The 7,554-nt window shown below is 44.6% G+C and overlaps 1 pseudogene; it reads right to left on the bottom strand.

Moving 5' to 3' along the window:
- Window positions 1-2,128: 2,128 nt before the first annotated feature.
- On the bottom strand, window positions 2,129-3,051 carry LOC132358926 (heterogeneous nuclear ribonucleoprotein A3-like; annotated as a pseudogene).
- Between the last annotated feature and the right edge of the window lie 4,503 nt (window positions 3,052-7,554).

The raw sequence follows: 7,554 nt of genomic DNA, 5'->3' as shown, positions 1-7,554 counted from the left end.
CGGGCCGCGGGGGACGGGAAACGAGAGGAGCTGGCCGGGCGGCAGGTAAGCCCAGGCGTCGGCGAGGGCCCTCACCAGGCGTGACCGAGGCGCTTCTTCACTCACGACGACTGCGACGGCGGGGGCGGCGGCGGCGGCGGCGCTCCTCCCACGCAGGCAGCGCCAATCGAGCTCCCAGCTCGCGGCGGCGACGGCGGCGGCGCTCCTCCCCCGCAGGCAGCGCCAATCGAGCTCCCAGCTCGCGGCGGCGACGGCGGCGGCGCTCCTCCCACGCAGGCAGCGCCAATCGAGCTCCCAGCTCGCGGCGGCGACGGCGGCGGCGCTCCTCCCCCGCAGGCAGCGCCAAACGAGCTCCCAGCTCGCGGCGGCGGCGGCGGCGGCGCTCCTCCCCCGCAGGCAGCGCCAATCCAGCTCGCGGCGACGGCGGCGCTCCTCCCCCGCAGGCAGTGCCAAGCGAGCTCCCAGCTCGCGGCGGCGACGGCGGCGGCGCTCCTCCCCCGCAGGCAGTGCCAAGCGAGCTCCCAGCTCGCGGCGGCGGCCCCCCTCCCCCGCAGGCAGCGCCAATCGAGCTCCCAGCTCGCGGCGGCGGCGGCGCTCCTCCCCCGCAGGCAGCGCCAATCGAGCTCCCAGCTCGCGGCGGCGGCGGCGGCGCTCCTCCCCCGCAGGCAGCGCCAAACGAGCTCCCAGCTCGCGGCGGCGGCGCTCCTCCCCCGCAGGCAGCGCCAATCCAGCTCGCGGCGGCGGCGGCGGCGCTCCTCCCCCGCAGGCAGTGCCAAGCGAGCTCCCAGCTCGCGGCGGCGGCGCTCCTCCCCCGCAGGCAGTGCCAAGCGAGCTCCCAGCTCGCGGCGGCGGCGCTCCTCCCCCGCAGGCAGCGACAATCGAGCTCCCGGCTCGCGGCGGCGACGGCGGCGCTCCTCCCCCGCAGGGAGCGCCAGTCGAGCTCCCAGCTCGCGGCGGCGGCGGCGGCGCTCCTCCCCCGCAGGGAGCGCCAATCGAGCTCCCAGCTCGCGGCGGCGACGGCGGCGGCGCTCCTCCCCCGCAGGCAGCGACAATCGAGCTCCCAGCTCGCGGCGGCGGCGGCGGCGGCGGCGCTCCTCCCCCGCAGGCAGCGCCAATCGCGCTCCCAGCTCTGTTCTTTTGTTTTTTTTTTTTTTTGAATTCTGAGATTTTTCATTTGAAGTACATCTTAAAGCTATTAAATTCACAAATATGCTAATTTAAATACCCAATTCTATTATCTAAAACACACATTGCAAACATACAAATATCTATTCTCTCCACATGTCAGAGCCCATTCATTTCATGGTTTGGAAATGGGGAGAATAGATCCCCTTAAACTGCAAGTCAGCAGGTGTTTCTTTACAGTTAACTTTAGCAAAATTCATACAAAATATTAATGAACAATGAATGATCTTCTTTACTTGTTAACTCACAAGGAAACACCTTCAAAACTGCATTTTGTTAAAGTTTCTGTACTAAAATGTAGAAAAACTGAACTACACAAATATTGAAAAGTTTAAAATTCCTTAATTTTTTATTCCTGGTACCACTACCACAATTTACAGGGCAATATACCTGATGTAATGAAAAGAAAAAGACAAAGCTACAACAGATAAAAGACCTCAGGAATGTACATCTAATTGACCCTCCGTTGCATGAATCAATAGCTGCACTTTTTGCAAACTGTGGCTAGGACAGTCCTGAACAAGAAGGGTTTCCTGTTTAAGCTGCAGTAACTTTTCTGACTATGGATCATCGTTCCTTCTGCGGCAGGTTTTTACAGTTCCTCTAATGCATTTGGGACGACTGTCTCAAAGTAACCTGCAGCTTTCCTGACAACTCCTCGCTCTCTCTCCTGCTAAGAACTGTAGCCCTTTTCTTCTAAGTTTTGAGAACCTTCTGCTACCATATCCACCACTTCCACCACCAGATCCATAACCACCACCATAGGGACTTCCCGAGCTTCTTCCACCAAAACTGCCCCCCTTCATGGGTCCATAATTTGATTGCTGTTGTCCACTATAATTTCCAAAATCATTATAGCTCCCACCACCACCACCGTAGTTACCTCCAAAATTTCCTCCTTCATTGTAAGCATCATATCCTCCACCACCGCCACCATATCCACCATCTTGGTTTCCATATCCTGGTCCACCACCACCATAGCCTCCTCTACTACTGTAACCAGGACCACCACCATCGTTACCACCGTCGCCTCCAAATCCGTTTTATCCACCATCACCTCCTCCATAACTACCTCTGCTGCCACCACCTCCACCACCATAGCCTCCTCTTCCACCAAAGTTTCCACCACGGCCAAAGTTACCTCCACCACCTCCAAAGTTTCCTCCACGACCCATAAAGTTGCCAGATCCACCTCCACGACCTCTCTGTGATCCAGCAGATTGCATTTCTTGTTTAGAAAGGGCCTTTTTCACTTACAATTATGCCCATTAATAGTGTGGTATTTCTGAACAACAATTTTATCAACTGTATCATGATCATCAAAAGTTACAAAAGCAAATCCTCTCTTTTTTCCACTCTGCCTGTCTTCCATAACTCCTATGGTTTCAATCTTGCCATACTTTTCAAAGTAGTCTCTCGAATTACATTCTTCTGTATCTTCTTTAATACCACCAACAAAAATTTTCTTCACTGTTAGATGGGCACCAGGCTTTACAGAATCCTCTCTAGAAACAGCTCTCTTTGGTTCCACTACACGCCCATCAACCTTGTGTGGTCGAGCACACATTGCTGCATCCACCTCTTCAACCCAAGAGTAAGTCACAAAACCAAAGCCCCTGGAACGGTTTGTCTGGGGGTCTCTCATCACCACACAATCTGTAAGTGTGCCCCATTTCTCAAAATGTTCTCTTAAGCTATCGTCTGTAGTTTCAAAGCTCAGACCGCCAATAAACAGTTTTCTCAACTGTTCTGGTTCCTTTGGATCATGGCCCTCCTCCCCCCGGCGGCGGCGGCGGCCGGAGTCGGGCTGGGGGCGACCGGGCGGCGGTTTTACCTCCGTTTTGAGACCGGACTCGCCTCTTCCAACTCGAGTTCAATATGGGACCGAGAGCCCAGCTCTGTTCTATGTTGGGCCATTTTACTTCAGCCCAAAAAAATTTCTTCTAGTATTCCCTAAGGTCTGCTGGGGATCAGTTTTCTTATTTTTCATTTATCTGTATTTGATTTTTTAAAATTGATTCCAATTTTCTGTTGAGATTCTCCATATTTTAATCTATTAATCCCCATCTTTTACTCTCAATATAGTCATTTTAAAGTTCTGTGCTAACTCCAGAATCTGAATTCCCTCTAAATCAATTTTTCTTGGTTTTTTTTTTTTTTTTTTGTCTTAAGTTTTAGTCACTTTTTCCTGCTTCAGGAATTTCATAATTTTTGATTGTGTGCTGGACGTGGTGAATAAAAAATTCATAGAGACTGAAGATGCTATTACTTTGCACCAGAGAAGATTTACCCTTTTCTCTGTTAATCAGAGTGGCTGATCATTTCAGTCATTTCAGGAATTTTACTAGGTCAGAACTGGGTTGGAGCTTTAGTTGTCTCATCCTACCTATGATTTTTCCTAATTTGTGGCCTCCCTGGATTTTTGCTGTGAGCCTGACAGGTCTTTGATTCTTCAATAAATACAGTCAGTTATTGACTTCAGTCTTTCAGATGTTTGAATTCAGCTCTTTAGGCTCTCAGTTCTCACAGCTTCAGAGTATGGCAAATGTAAGGAGAGACCAGCTATGTATTTGTTGCCGTTACACTTTCTCAGTGAAAATTTGTCTCATAAACACTGAAACATTGCAGATGATTTCACTTTTTCTGACTCAGCCCCCTTCTTGGGGATGGCACTTCTGGGTTTTTACTGTGAGTCTGGTAGGTCTCTAATTCCTCACTTTGGAAAGTTCTCTCCCTCAGGCATTAGGTATTTAGCTTCCTGCTTTATATAGGTTCAAAAACTGGCAAATGTCTTGAAGAGGAGACCTAATGATTGTCACAGGCCCCTTTATCTAGCGGGATTTGGTTTGTTAGTGCCATGACTGTGCAGGAAATTTCACTCTGCTTTCTTGGCTCAGTCCCCCATCATCCTATACCACCCTGACACTAAGGAAATGTCCTGTGGGGGAAATCGGCTTGACATTCTGCTAGATTTCACTCCATCATGCCAGCAAATGAGTTCATCAAAAGGTATGGTGATTTCTCTTTTCCAGTGGAGTATGTCTCCCTACACCAAACCCCTGCTCCAAATCTCTAAATGTCCCTCTCTAGCATATTAGTTGATATTGTTTCTTGATTGCTTCCTTAGCTCGATGATCTTTTATTCAAGTTTGTTTGCTCGTTGCAGCAGGAGTGATGGCCTGTGCCTACCTAGTGCAGGCATATTATTATGGAGATATGGCTTTGGTCCCAGACACCACAATAAGGAGAATATCATAAGAAAGCAAGTCACACGAGTTGTTTGGTTTCCCAGTGCATGTAAAAGTTATGTTTATGCTATACTGTAGTCTATTAAGTGTGCAATAGCATTATGTCTAAAAAAAGTACATATCTTAATTTGAAAGTAGACTTTAAGAATGCTACCCATAGGGGGCTTCCCTGGTGGCGCAGTGGTTGAGAATCTGCCTGCTGATGCAGGGGACATGGGTTCGAGCCCTGGTCTGGGAGGATCCCACATGCCGCGGAGCAGCTGGGCCTGTGAGCCACAATTACTGAGCCTGCGCGTCTGGAGCCTGTGCTCCGCAACAAGAGAGGCCGCGATAGTGAGAGGCCCGCGCACCGCGATGAAGAGTGGCCCTCACTTGCCACAACTAGAGAAAGCCCTTGCACAGAAACGAAGACCCAACACAGCCATAAAATAAAAATAAATTAATTAAAAAAAAAAAAAAAATTGAAAAAAAAAAAAAAAAAAAAAGAATGCTACCCATCATCTGAGCCTTCAGCAAGCTGTAATCTTTTTGCAATAGTAACATCAAAGATCACTGATCACAGATCATGTAACAAGTATAATAGTGAAAAAGTTTGAAATATTGTGAGACTTACCAAAACATGACATAGAGACACGAAGTGAGCAAATGCTGTTGGAAAAATGGCACCACCAGTAGAGCTGCTTGACACAGGGTTGCCACAAACCTTCAATTTGTAAAAAAAAAAAAAAAAAAAAAAAGCATTATCTGCAAGGTACAATAAAGTGAAGTGCAATAAAGTGAGGTATGCCTATACATCCTGCCTCAAAGCAGAAATCCTATTTAGATCACCTTTAATTTCTCTCTATGATATATCAATAGTTTTCTATTCTAATAGGGTTCTTACATTTTTTATTACACTTATTATTAGGTATATGATGTTTTGATGATAATGTAGATGGCATATTTTTTAGTTTTTAATTTTATAACTTTTCAGACACAGAAAAATGTTAGTGGAATTTTTTAATGTTTGGTCTCTTATCTGGCAACTCTTCTAAAAACTAACTGATATTCTAATAAGTTATCTGTAGATGGTTTTGGATTTTCTGTATCCTTAATTATATCAACTATGGAAAGTGACAGTATGATTTCTTCCTTTCTTAGCCTTATATTTCTGATTTCTTTTTCCTGCCTTACTGCTAATGCCATTTAATACTTTTACTAATAGGTTGAATAGAAAAGGTAAGAGTTGGCATTCTTATTTTGTTCCTAATCTTACAGTGGACATTCTCCACATTTCACTATAAACAGGATGGTGGCTCTAAAGTTTTTTGTAGTTTCCCTTTGCTATGAGTTTTTAATCATACATAATTATTGAATTTTATCAAATGCTTTATCTGACTATACTGATATGATCATATACATTTTCTCCTTTATTTTATGGATGTGGTGCATGACATCTATTGATATTTGAATGTTAACTCACCTTGCATTTCTGGAGTAAAACAACTTGGTAGGAATTCACACACACACACACACACACACACACATTCACTCACTCACACACTCTACATTTGATTGTCTAACATTTTGTGTATGATTTTTGCTTCTGTATACATAAGGGAGATGGGCCTATTTTCTTTTCTCATAATTGTCCTTTTAATTAGTGAATAGTATATAGAGGGTAGAGATTTAAAAGACCTTTTAAAAGGTCTTCTTCTTCTGTGATATAATACAATACAGTATTACTCCATTTTTTAAAAATGACCTTTTTCATTTTCAAATAATTTCAAATCTGCAGAAAAGATACAAACAGAGTTCCCTTTACCTCTCTCCCAGTTTTTCCTATTGCTAACATCTTATACTACCATAGTATATTTTTCAAAATTAAAAAGCCAACATTTATACATTACTATTAACTAAACTTAAGACTTTTTTTGGATTTCACCAGTTTTCCTGTTAATGACCTTTTTCTGTTCTAGGACCCAATCCAGTATATCACATTCCACTTAGTTAGTTGTCATGTCTCCTTAGTCTTCTCTGGTCTATGACAGTTCCTCATTCCTTCCTTGTTTTTCATGATTTTGACAGTCTTGAGGAATATTTGTCTGATATTTTGTAGAATTGTTCTCAGTCTGGGTTTGGCTGATGTTTTTCTCATGATTCGACTGGAGTTATAGGTTTTGACAAAGAATACCGCAGAAGCGAAGTAACCGTCTCATCACATCATAACAGAGAGTATGTAGTGTCTCCGTGACATCACTGGTGATGTGAAACATCATCACTTGCATAACATGGTGTTTGCTTGGTTTCTCCACTGTAAAGTTACTTTTTCTCCCATTTTATACTGTCTTTGGAATTCAATCATTAAGGCCAGCCCAGGACTGGACTTAAGGGGAAGATTAAGCTTCACCTCCACCTCCTTGGGGAGGAGATGGATGCCGGGGAGGGGGGGGGGGGGCGGGGGGGGCGGGGGGGAGGTTACCTACATATGGAATTCTTCTGTTGGCAAGATTTGTCTTCTCCCTCCCTCCTATTATTTATTTATTTATACACTCATTTATTTACTCCATTATGTTTTAATATGGATTCTTTATAATCTATATACATAATTACAACCTTAAAAACCTCTGGTTCCCCCACTGACATATAAACTTTTTGAGGAAAGGCTCTGTTTCTTTTTTATTTTTGTACACTCTATGCGTTTAGCATAGTCCCCTAATTTATAGTGGACTTCCAGTAATTATTTTTTAATGGATATCTTTCCACTTCAACTGAAAAGTACCCTTTCCTTATATAATAGCATTCTAAATCCAAAATAAAAGTAGATTTTAAAATAAGTAAAAGTAAACTCATGCATGATCACCCTGTAATAAGTATGTAAAAAAGCAAAGGGTACTGCAGAAATAACTTAACCATTTGAGTTGGATGTGTCTCCAAAAAATATTGAAGCCACATTTGGAAAGAAATTACAGTATTTGATAAGCCAAGGATATGACCTGCTGTGTGCTTTCTCTTTTTTGTTCAGATCACCAAAGGAGATTAAGACCCCGTTTTCTCCCTTCTCTGGAAAATTATCATCTGATGCAGTCACTCAGATAACAACAGAGAGTCCAGGAAAAACCATGTTTTCATCTGAGATTTT

Source organism: Balaenoptera ricei, unplaced genomic scaffold, assembly GCF_028023285.1.
Source record: "Balaenoptera ricei isolate mBalRic1 unplaced genomic scaffold, mBalRic1.hap2 scaffold_708, whole genome shotgun sequence".
In the NCBI taxonomy this organism is placed as follows: Eukaryota; Metazoa; Chordata; class Mammalia; order Artiodactyla; family Balaenopteridae; genus Balaenoptera; species Balaenoptera ricei.
The sequence above is the reverse complement of the archived record's forward strand: the minus strand, read 5'-3'. Positions and strand labels throughout refer to the sequence as shown.